At 45.6% G+C, this 15,763-nt stretch overlaps 1 protein-coding gene across 7 annotated transcripts in view; it reads left to right on the forward strand.

Annotated features, from left to right (window-relative positions):
• Positions 1 to 14,151: 14,151 nt before the first annotated feature.
• Dab1 (DAB adaptor protein 1) overlaps positions 14,152 to 15,763 on the forward strand; it is a 1,169,406-nt gene continuing 1,167,794 nt past the window's right edge. For 4 of the 7 annotated variants that reach the window (XM_036177315.1, XM_036177322.1, XM_036177316.1 and 1 more), the window contains exon 1: positions 14,155 to 14,426. The gene's annotated coding sequence lies outside the window, so the exon portion shown is untranslated. Of the gene's footprint in view, positions 14,427 to 15,763 lie in introns of all 7 variants that reach the window. The other 3 variants (XM_036177321.1, XM_036177320.1, XM_036177323.1) reach the window with 2 other exon arrangements.

The raw sequence follows: 15,763 nt of genomic DNA on the forward strand, positions 1-15,763 counted from the left end.
CTCCTCCTTCCTCCTCCTCCTCCTCCTCCTCCTCCTCCTCCTCCTCCTCCTTCTCCTCCTCCTTCTTCTTCCTCATGGATTCAGAATACAATAGCCACTGGGATGGAGCTACCTAACAAGACAGAGATTACATTTTTCAGGATCCTTAAATTTAGGTAGTGCTACATGCTTAGTTCTCACTGATGAAATGTGTGCATAGGAGGTGCATGTCACTTTCAGTGAACAGATACATTTTCTCTATTTCCTAATTTTGATGTAGACAAGTTGGAAGCTGTGATGATTGATAGTCACTGTCAGCTTGATCTGTTTAAGAATCACCTAGGAGATTAGTAAAGTAAATCTCTGGGTCTGTCAAGGCATTTCCAGACACAATGAGATAATAGAGGCTCTGGGGTTGTGAATGGAGTGGCTCTTAGTGGATTCATAATATTGGGAGGAAGTCCAAATTAGGAGCCTAGTTGGAAGAAGTAGGTCACTGGGCACATGTCTCTGTGGTCTATATCTTGCTCTGACCTTTTTATGTATTCTCATTTCTCTGCTTTCTTGTCACTAAGGGGTGAAGCATTAGTCTCTTCCACATGTTCTTGCCTCCATGTTTCTGCCCAAGCACCAGTGGCAGAGAGATCATGAACCATACCATTCAAAACTAGGAGCCCAAATAAATCCTTCTTCCATTAAGTCATTTCCATGAGGTATTCTGTCACAGTGATAAGGAAGGGTTTGGTCACAGAGTGCATAGGAGACAAAAGTACCCTATGCTCGCTCTCACATCCTTGTTCCCAACCACCAACTGATTAGGAAAACCAATGTTAGATTTGAACAAGAAGTGTATACTTGTAGCACATCTAAGCTATATACACTAGATTGCTTTGTTGTAGCAGCTATTGTTCTTGTTCAAAAGGACAGATTGTGTCTATTTATAGAGGCAAAGTAGAAGCCACACATTACCAACAGGATCTAATTACTAGCAGCCTTGAATTGATTGGGGGTTAGACTATATGGCCTCTAAGGTCTCCTAAAGTCCTGATGTAATAGTACCAATGTCCTGTGTTTAATGAATATGTGCTGTGCTCTAGACCCTATGCTAAGCACTTTGTACCAGGGGTCCCCTTTGGATGCCTGACAACCCTATGAAGTAACACTAAGTAGGTTAATGGCTGCTGGCAAGCATAAGAAACATGCAGGGTGAGAAGGGAGTTCCAACAATACTGATGGAAATTCCACACCATACCAGCTGCATTCATATATCATTTCACAGGGGCTTTTAAAGATTAGATATCACCATTTTATAGACAGAACTGATAAAATTAGAGCTCTCCAAAAGTTTGTCCATATGGTCACCTCTCCCATTAATATGCATTTACTCACTGTTTATTGTGATGCTAGGTGCTGGACTGGCCGCAGGCAATTGCAGAGTGATCATGAGGAACATGGGCCTCGACATGTTAGGACTTACAGCCCAGCAGCTGCATCACGAGGCAAGCAAGCTGTCAGAGACATTGATTCAGCAGAATCTGGATGCCCACACATTGAGAGCCCTGACATTGGGCAGATGATGTTGGGCCAGATGATTTCCAGGGACCTTTCTTTTCATGAGGGTCAAAATATACAATAGGTAGTCAGTTGAAAAGGGTCATCAGAAATAATCGGGGGACAGAGCAAACAAATGACAGGAGAAAGGAACCAGCTGGAGAAATGGCTTTTTCTATACCCAGAATCTGATCTATAGTAATTGTTCAATAAGTGTCAGCTATAATCAATTACTATTAAAAACAATTTCTGCATGATTCAAATATCTTCAAGTATTTCTTATTCACTGAACAGCACTGTTTATGGTTCCCAATAAATGAGAAGGGTCATTATTTATTAACTGGCTTCTGTTTTCCATGTCATCTTACTCTGTATGCCATCTTGCATATTTTCTCACGTAACTCTGCAGTAATTTTACAAGGTGCTACATCAATCGGGATCAGTTAGGCTATTATTCAAGCCACAAATGCTCCTCAGACCTAGGTGGCTTGAGGAAGCAAAGATTGTTTCTTACTCATGCTGCATGTCCATCAAAGGTTTGCTGATGCCCCTCTTTGGTGTTCTGAATCCCACTCTGGGACTCAGAGTAACAAGGAATCTACTCTGCATATTGAGGCTGTCACTGCAGATGGGAAGGAGAAAATGGCGGAGCACATACTGTTCCCAAAGCTTCTATCTGGAAATGCCACATGTCACTTCTGCCCACAATTAATTTTTTTTTTTTTTTTTTTTGGACAAAGCAAGAGTCCTTACGTGAGTTTAACTAGGATGAGGCAATATGATCCTGACATGTCCCAAGGATAATCCAATCAATATCTGTTAACAATACTAATGACTACTTCAGAAAGCTATAATCTGTTACATCCTGTTTGTAAATGAAGCACATGTGGGCTTTGTGAGGAGGAGGTGAAGCAACTTGTTGGAAGTGAGATCGCAGGAAAGAAGATTTGGATCTCATCTATTAGACCACAAGTCTTGTCCCTGAGTTCTCCACCTGTTCCCTGGCTGTCACCTTCTATCCCCTCACAGACCATCTGGCACCGCCTCTCTCCACAGACACCATTGCCTTTTCTCCACTGACTTCTTCTCAGTAGGGATACACAACAGTATCTTTGTATTTTCAGTGAGCAAAAAATTCTGCAACATAAGCTGTGCATCCAGCCACTGCATTAGCTCCCTACCCCGTGTTACCAGCCAACCTTTGGAAAACTATTTACAAGTATCAGTTTCTTCACCATTATCCCTGTGTTCTGGACTCTGCCCATATCTCTCTGCTAAACTCTCTCACTGTAGATGGTGTACTTCAAATTCAAGAGTCTCCTCAAAATCTGATTTCTACCTTGATTCTGCAATAGCACAGGACACTGCTGAGCACTGTCTCAGCCATCACCACCCCCTATCTTTGACTCACATGGCTACTTCTTGTGGCTTTCCTCTACAACTCTGGCCACTCCTCAGTGTCTCCCCCCTCCCCACGCTAATTTTTGGGTTATGTATTTAGAGTACCCAGATTCTTTCTGTTATCATTCCAGCCACCCATTCTATCTGAGGAATCCCATAACTCATCCCTTCCATTATCCCAGCAAGCTGAGGACTTTTTTAGCCTTCACATAATGGGCTTTCCTATATTATTCTACCCTGCTGTGTGTGACTGTGTTCCTACAGAATCCTCTTCATGCCCCTGGGAGGAATGCCTCTGCCTGCCACACCCCAGCAAAGCAACTCATCAAGCTCAAGGGCAATTTGCATACAGCCCATATTTGGCCATGGGACCTTATGTACTCTGAGCACATTTGATGATAGTGCTGGGAACTACTCTGTGTGTTTGTCACTGTTTTTCCATCCTTGCTTTGAACCTTGAGCTATCTCAGAATAAATGCTTCAGAGACGCCCAGTACAGAGCTCTTGAGCAGAATAGCCTTGAGTTCCCTGGTTCTGATTAATCTTGAATTCAACTTCAATCCCTCAGTAATAGTCATTGGTGAATAGAGATGACTTCTCAGTGCTAACTTAAGCCCAGGCCTAATGCATTCTGGCCACACAGACCCAGAGCCTTCTGGACGCCATTGTTCAGAGGTTCTATAGAGATTAAAAAAAAAAAAAAACAAAAAACAAAAAAAAAAACCCTTCTATTTTAAGGAAAGTTATGAAATCATGGATTTTTGAATTTCATCTCGGGAAATCTGAGGGATTGGTCTTTTCTTCAAACTTGAAACTTATCATTTGGGTTATTGGTAGAGTCAGCTAAGCATTTTTTCTCTTCACGGTTTTTATACGGAAGGAATTTTCCTTTTACATGTTCCCAGTCATTTTTTCCCCTTCTCCAGCTGGGGCAGGACATAAAGGCAGTTTTCTGAATGGTGACTCTAGGAACACTGACTGGGCATGCTCAGTGTAATAACCACTTTTCTCGCTGTTGTCCCCACCCCCTCTGCTTCAGTGCTGGAAGAAGGGCAGGCAGTCAAAGAGAGACCTTTGTGCTCCCACTTTGGCTAGCAGACTATCACCTTTCATTGTGTGCAAAGTTGGTGTGTTTAAAGGAATACAGTACTCTGAGCTTGAAGATGACCACTGAAGAAAAGCTATGGAAAGCTTCTTTGCTTCGTCTATAAAGGCAAGAAGTCCAGCTGCCAAGCACAGGGTAGGCGGGAATCCCTCATCTTGCAAACCCTATTGCTTTTCTCTTCAAAAATGGAAGCTCCTTAAAATTCCTCCCCCACAATTTAAAACAAAATGAGACTGGTCTTGGAGGCAATGTTGGATGCAAACCCTCTTCTTCCCAAGAAATGGCCATTTAACTCATCTCAGTTTATACCAATGAGTGTTCCAGCCTCTAACCAATGGCTTTTCATAAACTATAAGACAGGTAGGCAGAAATTGTAGGAAGAAATCAGACATGTCCTCTCTCCTCCATTTTTTTAAACTGTATATAAGTCCATTTACCTTGATCAATTTCTGTTTCCTAATTTCTTTTAAGATGTGGGAAAAGTACTCTGCAAGTTTTAAAATCCCAGACCCTGGTAACAATGTGGCAAGAAGCCCTGGAGGAACAACTTAAGGGAAGAGCAGTTTATATTTGCTTGTTGGTTCAGGTATAGAGTCAACCACGGTGGCTGGGATACTGTCATGCTTGCACTGTGGCTTATGCACATCTTGATGGATCAGGAAGCAGAGAGAGCTTGGGCCAGAAGCGGGACTTGACTGCATCCCTAAGCCTATGCAGCCAGATTGTCTCTATGTCCCAAAGACTGATCCTCCAAGTGGGGACCAAGTTTTCAAACACACTAGCCTATTGGGGACATGCCACATCCAAATCATAACACTCAGCTCAGATCCATCCTCCTCCTTTATTTCTGAGCTTCTGTACCACTCCATTAGGTGCAAGCCTCCTCATCTGCACAGGGATTTAATCACACTCCTAGCCTTCCAGGGTTACTGTGTGTGTGGTGGTTAAATGAGCGAGAGCCATTTTCAAGAGCTGTATAAGTGATAACCACCATTGCTTTACACAGAGACTGGGTGCCTGTCCTTCACCAGGTCTGCCTCAGTAGGATGCATGGCTCTCAGTGTGACTCTGCTTCCTGCTCTCTAACCTGCAGGTGATCACTGCTTAGACAGGATGTGAGATCCAAAGGCACATGGTGTCAACATCAGGTTTGAAGAGGAAGATGTATGCTTGAAGAGCTAGGCAGTCCTTAGAAGAAGAGGTTACATGCCTTCATGGCAGTCTTTAAGAAGGAGGCACCTTCAGAAATGAGCCCTGAGCATTGAGTATAGTTTGAATAGATCTGCACACAGCGGGTACTAGGCAGAGAGGTGGAGGGTCCCAGCGCCTTTAGGGGAACTGAAGTAGGAATCTTCTTGTGACATCCTTGCTCATCCCTTCAATCCATCCAACCATGTGTGGGCCTGGGTCCTCAGTGCTTGTTTCTGGAGCCAACTTCTCTGCTGAACTTTTTGCAGGTTCAGTTGAAGACTCTACAAAGAACAAAAAGATGGGGCATGTGAGATAGTCCACTGTAGGTGACTTATCCCACCTAATGTAAACTACATGCCTCTACCAACAGTAGTGTTGTTTTATTTAGCAATGGAGATCACAGCTCAAGGAAGTTGAGCAATCTGTCAAAGGACACGTAATGACCACACTCATCTAGTTATTATCTACTGAGTGTCAGAGGCCTGGCTGAGGAGAGAACTCAGGCCATTTTGATTTGTCGTCCTAATACCATTAACACACACACACACACACACACACACACACACACACACACAGACACACACACAGACACACAGACACACACACACACACACACACACACACACACACACACACACACACACTCTAATGTTTCTTGTAGAGACCCAGATCCCTAAAGGATCATTCTTCATATAGATCACTCCAACATTCACCAACCTGCATTAGTTGCAACTGGTCCTGTCCCTGTGATATCAAGCAAGGAATTCACTGGAAGGTGTGTGTATCTGTGCTCCCCATTTATTACTAAATCTTCCTCTCCAACCGATGGCCAGTTTCCTTCCAATACATAATATTCCTGTCCAGTTTTGCAGCCATGACTCTATAATGCACACAGTTTCCAGGAATTATAGAGGCCACTTAGTGTACTGCCTAGGGTATTTAGAGCATGAGCCCAGAGAGGGTAAGCACCTGGCTTAACATCATACAGTGACAGAGTGGGAGAGGTGAAATTAGAGCCCTCAATTAGCATGTACTATTAGAAACCACACACTATTCATTTTGCAAAGAAGTTTCCAAGGATACTTGCAAAATGTCTCAGGAAGGTGATTTAAAATGATTTTCTTTTTCTCTCTTTTTGCTTTCTGAACTCCGGAAACAGATTGGACTGAACAACTGAGCAGTGGGGAGGCAAAGTAAACAGAATGGGTACCTCATGCCCCTGGCATGTCTGTTGTCTGCAGCGACCATCACTGCCTGCGAGGCTGACAGACACAGCCGAGCCTGCTTCTTCACAGGGTTCTCAGACTCCTTCTGGTCTGTGAAGAGACCTGTCTTGGTAACAAGAAGACAGGACAGCCACTGTCTGCCTGCCTTGGGAACTTTCTCCCTTCAGTTATCTTTGTCTGTATTTGGGAAGGGGGGTGGTACTGGGGCAAGGTTCCTCTGAAACAACAGCACACATTCAAAATCTGAATCAGCAAATCTTTATTCATTGGTGGCACCAGCTTGATCCAGAATTCGAAGTTCAGAGTCTATCTATCTATCTATCTATCTATCTATCTATCTATCTATCTATCTATTGTGAAGCATGGGGGTTTAGACAGATTTTTAACAGTATGTAATGTAATGCCTTTGGAGCAAGGAGAGTATGCAAAAGAGGTTTTCCCCCTGCCAGTCCCCAGTGCATACCATAGATAATAGCTGTTGCTTTACACATGCTGTGACCTGGCCAGAGCAGAAAGAAAGTAGCCCACTGGGCCACTTGAAGCCCCAGTTACAGGGATGGGGAAGAGAAGGGGTTTTCTTTCCATGGGAAGAAAGGTTGTTCCTATCTGCCTGCAGAAATAGCCCAGGATATGCATGGTTTATGGTTCAGTGGGCAGAGAGCAGAATGAATTTTAGACCACCATTGCCTTATCTGGTCACCTTGTATGTTACACAGGCTACTAGATCACCTACAGAAACTCTGTGCAGACACACACACCCTCTTAGCTGTCACCTGCTTCAACTGCTGGGGTTTTTGTAGATGACCTGGAGGCATAAGCATTTGTACTTTAGGCTAAAATTTTAAGTTCTCATTAAGCACATCTCACTCTGAGCACAGTGCCTGCTGGAAGCACACAGTAGGTTCTGACTGAACACATGCTGGGAGATGCGATTACTCATGTGACATTGCCCTACTGCATAATTCAATAAATGCTGTTTGCATGAATGAATGAGCTTACAGGCTACTTGTGGAAACAAGACATAAATCCCCACATGAAATGTTTAATAACAACAAAATGTTCAAATCAGAGTTCAATACAACAACTCAAGAGATGGTGCGCCACCATGGGAGTGTTATATTAATTGTCAGGCCATGATTTTTATAGGAGTTCAGAAAGGTAGAAAAGATCAATCTGTGGGCTTGGTGTCAGAAAGCCTCAGATAGACTCTCGATTATGCAGTTAACTATCACATCTATTCATTCATCAAATGCTTCCTGAGCCCATATTAGTGCCTGCTAGCTTGCTAGACCCTAACAAGGCAGCAATAAGCAATGCAAGACCCACGGGCTTGAAGAGCTCACAAGCTAGTAGGAAAAGGCATTTAGGCAAAGGGACTACACGAATATTGTCTTAGTGGGTGAATATTCACAATATGTATGTCATAGACTGCAGCGTTGTAACCAACGCTTCAGATTTCCATATGAACACATTCTAAATAGTCCCTGCACCTCAACATTTAGGAGTTCTCTAGAGTGCTCACCTTTTCTTCTCTCTACATCACCCTCACTGCTGTCTTGCCTCCTTTCCTATCCTTCAGTCTGCTGGCAGCCTTCAGGAGCACTGTTCTGTCCAGCTGCTGGTAGGTATGTTGGTGGGTAGCAAAGGAGACCAAGAAGCAAAAAGTGTCAGTGGCAAGAACAGGTCCAACTGTCTCCAGCAATCACCGGAACTGCCTCACCACAATCCAGTGCTTATCCCTGTCACTCCCGTTAACTCATCAGCTGTATGCCCATAAACTCTTGGGCACCAGTGCAACAGCACTAAAGGGTATTCCAGATGTAAGGGAAAGAGGGTGAAAACCATGTCTCCTTGAGGAGGTAACATAAGACTCCTAGTTTCCCATCACCTTCAAGGATGGACTAAGCTAAGAGACACCTTCACATCAGAGACCCCAGAGCTGAACAGCATCAACAGTGGTGCAGAGGAAAGCACCCAGCTACTGGTACTAAAATATGTAAGCAGCAAATGCTGACTGGAACTTGGAACATGACAGCTTAGTTTTTGTAGGTCTTTGTTTCATATTTACAAATGGACATCATGATTTTCCTCATATTCATGTCATAAGAACCAAATGAAGTGGGATGAAGATTTGGTGATTAGCTGTTAAATCAGAAATGGAGGCCCTGAATGTTTTTACAATCATTCAGTAACTTACTTACCAGCCAAACCAGAAACCACTGTTGCTTGTGACTTCCAGTACATCTAGTTTATACTAGCTTACTGGTATGGCCCTTCCATTTGTGGGCAGTCATCTGAACCTAATGCACAGTCTGTAGTGGATCATACATAAAGTTTATGTAATATAAACCATCGTGTCTCATCCATGACCAGCTAGTGTGGACCCTGGCAGGTGAGTACCCCTCAAGATGAAGGGGTCACAGAGATGGGGAGATGTACTCACCTGCCAGAGTCTACAGCGCTGGTCAATGAGGAAAGAAGTCAGAGATGACATATATCCCATCCCATTAGGCAGTGGAATTAGACACTGTTCTCTAGCATAGTAAGGAGTGCAGCATTCTGAAGATGGAGGATCAATAATACACAAGAACAGTTAATGGGGGAAAGGGTAGGAGCAAGTGACCCTCTTACTCTGTTAGACTTTGGTTACAGGGTGGGGTCAGAAACAGTGTGACAAATACAGCTGTTACGCTGTAGGCTTCTCTTGGCCATCATGTGTAAGTAGTTCCAGCCTTGTTTGCTGTTGATCCCTGACAGGGACACTGAATCCTTCTGTCTTCTGTCAACCAACTGGGGTGCTATCTATTCCATAAATAGTGACCAAGTACCTCAAATATGCTGGGTACTTCAGGAATCAGTCATCATCCTTGGACCTTGTCATACCAAATGTGGGTTAGACTAGCTCTCTAAATCATGTTGGGCTCATGATTGGAATCAGTGTGTGATCCTGAAAAGAGCAAAGGCATGCATGTCAGGAACACCAGTGTTTGGATTTTGACCTCAATGAGTCCTGCTCACTGGCTTGACTCAATATTCCTTCTTTTCATTGGCTAAAGATCACCTGCCTTTAGGGAACCACCTCTTTTCTGTTGCATGCTCTTTGGTTGAAAGATTGGGCTGGTACCAGGCACAGCCCATCATACTAGCTTTTACCCTGGCCATGGCATTTAGGCATGTGACCTAATGTAGGAGAAGCAGAACTTTAAAACTCCTTGAGACAGATAGATACTATCTCTTCTTTGAGACTAGAAGTCTCTGTGGCTGTGACCCATCCTCTATTTATAGGAATGCAGCTTTCTGCAATGGAGAGAATACAGGGAAGGCCAGAAATAGATAAACACAGAGGAGAGGGGGAGGGGGAGGGCAGAGGGAAGGGCATAAGAGGAAAGAGAAAGGAAGGGAGGGAGAGAAAGGGAGGAAAAAGGAAGAGGGTAGGGGATGGGAGAGGCAGAGAGAGAGAGAGAGAGAGAGAGAGAGAGAGAGAGAGAGAGAGAGAGAGAGAGAGAGAGAGGATGAAATCATCAGAATTGGTAGACATCCAAGATGGCTTCACCCTGAACTCCTGCCAAGTGACGGGAGCCCATAAATTCCCTTTGCCTTGAGCTGGAGATCTGACCTCTTTCAGTAGGTGGGCTGGGTAGGAGCATCTCTGGAGTAAGAATTAAGTGCATTTCTGCAGACAGTGAGAGAGAAAAGCAAAAAGGCTTCCGAGCAAGAATGCTGTCTATGTCTGTAATTACGGTGGCTTTTTCTGATTCCCATCTCCACTGACTCTGTGCTAATAAAAATTTAGAAGGGGTCTGAATGTGGATCTAGCCACATTTCCCTGTGTCAATCTGAAGTGTGTTTCAGGATGGTCCTGTCTCCTCTGGAGTCTGTGAGTCCTCCCAGCGGTCTTGTTACTCCCATGTTTTCTCTCTAGCCACTAGTCATAACATTCATGTTTTTATCTTTGTAGTGTTTTCAGGCTTCATGAGTCATCTCATCTGCATGATCACCCTTGGTTCCCAGAGCATCTGAGGTGACACCAGGGCTAGGGTGGTCATACGGCCAGATGGAGGTTCAGAAGGGTCTTACAGCAGGGTGGGGACAGAAGATGGAGGGCACACTGATGTTGGAGATAGATATTCCCACATTGAGTGCTCACACTTCCACTTCTGTCTGTCTCCTTTCAATCATCCCAAGTCTAAATTTACCAGTTTGTCAAATGGAGGACTGGAGATACATTCCTTCTGGGAGTTTTGTGAATATCTAGGTAGTGATAGAAAATAATGGACTCTGTAAATTGTCAGGTGATGTCAGATGGTCTGGAATTGATTTTTGTTGAATGTTGGGCAGAAGCATGCTGTGTCCAGCTTATACTTATTCTAGACATATCTAGTACATTGGTTCTTGAAGTCAGCAAGAACATGGATATCAAGAAATTGACAAATACAGAAGCCAGGCATTTGATTTTTTCCTGGAGAGTCAATTGTTGCTAACCAACACACCCAGGATGGTGGGGAATAGAAAGAAAGACATAGCAAAGGCTAGTAATGTTTAAGGTGCCCTGTATATTAACATTCTCACAGCATCGTCTCTAGTTCCCAGAACTGGGAGCAGACATTGGCTATTTTATAGATGGGGTTATTAAAACTTAGAGAGGATTTAATTTGTCAAGAACACAGAGTTGGTGTAAGAGCAGAGATATGATGTCCTGTATTCTTGTAGAGTATCCCATATAATCCAAAGATGCATCCATGCATCCCTTAGCATCAGGGATTTTTGTTTTGCTTCATTTCATGGTATTAGAAATGGGAACTAGGACCTTACACATGTCACACACACACACTCTACTACTGAGATACATTCTCACCCAATCCTTCAGTCTTTAAAAAAAAAACTGAAGCAGAGTCTCACTGTGTACAGGGATGGTATTTGAATTTATCAGCCACTTGCCTCAGTTTCTTGTGTTGTTGAGATTACAGCTCCAAGCTCCCACAGCCAGCAGGATCAGTCCTTCTGATTTCCAACACTGCTATGGTTAGGTATAAGTCAGTTTCAAAGACCCTGTAGCCTTTAAGATCTCTTTTGAATTTCATCAGTTCAAGTTTGGGGCTTGGAGAAAGTTGAAGAGAAGTGTAAGGCATTAAGCTGGGTACAAGGGAAGGAATAGGCCATTTCAGAAATCCTAAATTCTGGACCTCAATTGTATGAACTCCTCTGGGTTTCAGAAGTCAGACAACACCGTTAGGGTCATGGACATCAAAAGCATACCGACCTGAGAGGAAGGGAATCAGGTCCCAGCTCTGCTACTTCTCCTGGCTGGCCTGTGTTCCTTTATCTGTCACAGGTCACAGTATCTAATTATGTGTGTTTTAACTCCTGGAGCTTTGGTGGCATGGTACAGAGGATCCTGCGGCTTTTGGAAGCTGCTGTGGTCACACATGTAAGGGACTGATCATGTTTCTCAGCTAAGATAACCTGTTCTGTTGCTAAGAGAGAACAGCTTACCTGTTTTCCTCTCCTGTCATCTCTGGCTTTAAGAATCCCCCCCCCCCACTTCCAGCCCCTCTTCCTTTCTATTTTTATAGTTTGAGAGCTTCATATGATGATGTCCTGTATGCTTCAAGCTAGATGAGTGTTGCAGTCAGGAAAACATCAAAAGGATCTAAACAAAATGAAAATCTGTTTTCTGCTTGGGAAGATGGCAGATGGGTTCACGGACCAGCATTGTGAATGCAAGCATGCCCACACACCGGAGAGAGGCATCTGGACTCCATGGGTTTTTCCCTCCTGGTTTGGAACAGGACAGTTCCAGGAAAGGCTGCCCCTAGACAGGAATAGAAGGGCTGTGATGTGCTCAGGAGGCTCCTGGGGACCCAAACTAAGGAGAAAGTAAAGATGGCATTAACAATCATTAAGTCCCTTGGGTGCACCTTCCTTGTATCATTTCATCATCACAGTAAGTTTATGAGAATATTTTAACATTACATCTTCTGGTTGAGGAAAAAGATATTCAGAGAGTGGGTTGGGATGACTCATGTTCAGGCTCCTCTGAATGTCTCACCAGTGGTCCTTTCTCCCAGTTGCTTGTTGGATGGAGGAAAGTTGCTGTGGTTATGGAAGACAGGGGATGGAGAGGAACTTTTATCCAACACTGCAGGAGCCTCTTAGGGATTGCTCTTCCAAGGGCTTCTGCCCAAGCCCCCTCCAGTTCACTTTCTGCATTGCAGCCAGAGTGAACTTCTACAAATACTGCAACACTCACATCCCCACTGCAACACTCACATCCCCAACCCCAAAGTAGAATCTAACTACCTATTGACCTCCCTATCAGGTGGAACTTCCCACTTCTTATCATGCCACTAGGTCATTATTCTTGCTGAGTCTAGCTGCAGGTGTGCTCTCCTTCACCTTAGATGTATTCAACTCATTCCTGCACCAGGACATTTGCACCTGCACTCTGCTCCACCCTGGAGATGAGGTCCTGATCCTATAGGACTTGAGTTCATTGTTACAATCGAAGCAGGTCCCTGCCAAAGTGTTCCAGTTTCTGTTGTTATTGTGATAAAACACTGACCAAAAACAACTTGGAGGTGTTATTTAATCTTATAGGTTACAGTCTGCCATGAGGTCTGAGCAGTACCTGGAAGTGGGAGTGGAGGCATCCACTGTAGGGGAACTCTGCTTACTGGCTTGCTTCCCATGGCTTGCTCAGCTTTCTTCTGATAAAACCCAAGACTCACAGAAGACTGGGTGCTCTCATGTTAACCATCAATCAAGAATACGCCCCACAGGCATGCCTACAGGCCAGTATGATGGAGGTATCTCCTCAGGTGAGTCATGTTCACGTCAGGTTGACAAAACCTACACAGCAGTGGTCATTTCATATTGCAGGTCACCACATATTTTAATTTGGGTGATTATTACTACTAAAAAACGTCTTCCTGATTTACCTATTTTGTGTGTCTTCACAGAAATCCAAAGCTAGCTCTACTGTACTGTATAAAATAGAAGTTGGCATAAAACAGAGGTAAGCTCATGGCAAATATTTTTTGAGTGAATTGTTGCTGACTTTTTTTTTTTTTTTTTTTTTGGAGGAAAGACAGGCTTTCATTGGAAGAAGGAAGAAAGAGCTTTGTTTGAGGAGCTTCACTCTGCTTATTTTATTCTCACCACAACCTTACAGGAAAACTCATCTGATGGCCATTTTATAGATGAAGCAACAGGGACTCAATCATTTGGCAATTTGCTAAGGTCTCACAGCTGCAAGTGGACCCCGTGGCTGCCTGTCCCAGTGCCTACAAGCCTGCTCCCGTGGCGTGCAGCAACCTTGTGCAATCAGGAAGGTGCCTCTGCAGCAGTAAGATTCTGGGCCGAAGACACTCCCTCAGAAGACTCAGACAGGCAGTTGGGAATGAGTTTCCATAACATAAATCACTGTTGCTTGTCCTAAAGCCCAGACCTTCTTGGGGAGCAGACACAGACCGCCTAAGCAGAGAGTTGCGGGGAGACCAGCGATGGTTATAGGAGGTGCTGTTGTTGTCTAGAAAGGAGTCTGCGAGTGGCGAGTGGGTACTGAGGTCCTGTCCCCCTAACAGAGTCCACACTGTGGCCAGGTCCAGACAAACCACTGTTTCTGGCGCCCGCTCCTGCGTTAGGTGGCGAAATGCTGAAGGGCTCTCCTATTCGGGGGAATTCGGTAGTGATGTATAAGGTATGAAAGATGTAGCCTGCAGAGAGCCGGCACTATCTCTGCTGCTGCTGCTGCCACCGCTGCTGCTGCCGCCACTACTGCTGCTAGCAGAGCTGCTGGGAGTGAGCCTCCCTTCTTCCTGATACCCAGCTCCGTGGCATCTCCCGTTCCTTGGCCCCCTCACGGACCTCCCCGCCCCAGGGAACAAAAGCAGAGTCCGGTCGCCCTGTTCTGCAGTCAGAGGATGAAGAGTCGAGAGGGCTGAGCGGAGAGTGTGGTCCTAGGCGGCTGGAAGGTAGGAGAACGTGTTGCGCCCAGCGGCTGCGGCGTGGGAGGCTGGAGTGGGCGCGCCAGGGGAAGGAAGGGTGGCTGCAGGCGTCCAGCCGTCGGGTGGGTGCCATAGGGACCCTGCAGGGTGGTGGTCTGCAGCGCCGCGGCCGCGATGCCCACTGCGGGCCGGGAGGCGCGTTCCCGCAGCCACGAGGGAGCCCCTGCGTGGGGACTGGAGGCGGAGGAAAACTCTGCTGCCCAAAGCCGAGCGGCGGTAGCTGCGGAAGGGCTGCGCTTAGCAGCAGTTGGACTTGGTGGTGCGTTCCGCCGCGCAAAGCGGCCCAGGCAGCGGCCGCAGTGTGCGCAAAGTTTTTGGGTAGCGCGCAAAGGCGCAGAGGAGGAAGGCGCATATGAGGGCCGCTCAGAGAGGTGCAAGTTGTGGACAGAAAGCCAAGGCGACCCTCAGGATCCACAGGGGGATTTGCTTGAAAAGGGAACAAGTGGATTCTGCTCCCCTCCAGCACAGAGGAGACAGGGTTGACTCGAAGTCATTTAACCCTTCGGTCCCCAGGGAAAACAACTTCATTCCTGTTGGAGCCTGCAGGACTCAGGCAGCTTGGAGGCTCCTGGCTTGGTTCTCCTGTGGTCGTGTGCATTTCCCTGCTCTCTTTTCATTTCTGGCCACTTCGGTTTAGCTGGCCTGGGGTCTTTCCGTAGGTCTGTATTTTACCCCGTGGACTATTGCATACATGTTTTCCCATCTCCTCGCTACCCTGACTCTTGGATGCTGCTTTGAAAAATGAGATGATTAATCAATTAGGTTAGTGGCCAATTAGGCATAACCTTGTAGGAAAATAATTATGCCAGGCTCTCTGGGCTTCCACCGGTGATGAGGCGGGAATCGAGCCCAGGTGCAGGAGCTGTTCCCAAATGATAGGACTGATGGGGGTGGGTGGGTTCTGGAATTTAAGATGAAGAAGATTCAAATGTGTGATGGTGACCGAGATGGTGGGGGGTTCGCGGAAGTAGGTTGTGTGTGTGTGTGTGTGTGTGTGTGTGTGTGTGTGTTTCAGTTTTTGCTGAGGAAATTAACCCTTGACAGCACAGTCTGGGTGGACTTTGCAGGCAGCATGGTGTATCCAACCGCTTGGCGGAAAGGTGTGTCTCCTTGCATGCCTGACTGCTCTCCCCACCCGCCACCACACACACATACAAACCTCCAAGGAGCTCCCTCTGTGAATCGCAGCTCCTCACAGTGGCGTTGCTATGCTTTGGGAGGCTGAGTTTAGGGGATTGCATCTTAGTTTCATGTAGGAAGAATCGTGTCGTTGCAGACGGAGCTTTCTGTACACTCCCTAGCAG

Source organism: Onychomys torridus, chromosome 2 (genome assembly GCF_903995425.1).
Source record: "Onychomys torridus chromosome 2, mOncTor1.1, whole genome shotgun sequence".
In the NCBI taxonomy this organism is placed as follows: Eukaryota; Metazoa; Chordata; class Mammalia; order Rodentia; family Cricetidae; genus Onychomys; species Onychomys torridus.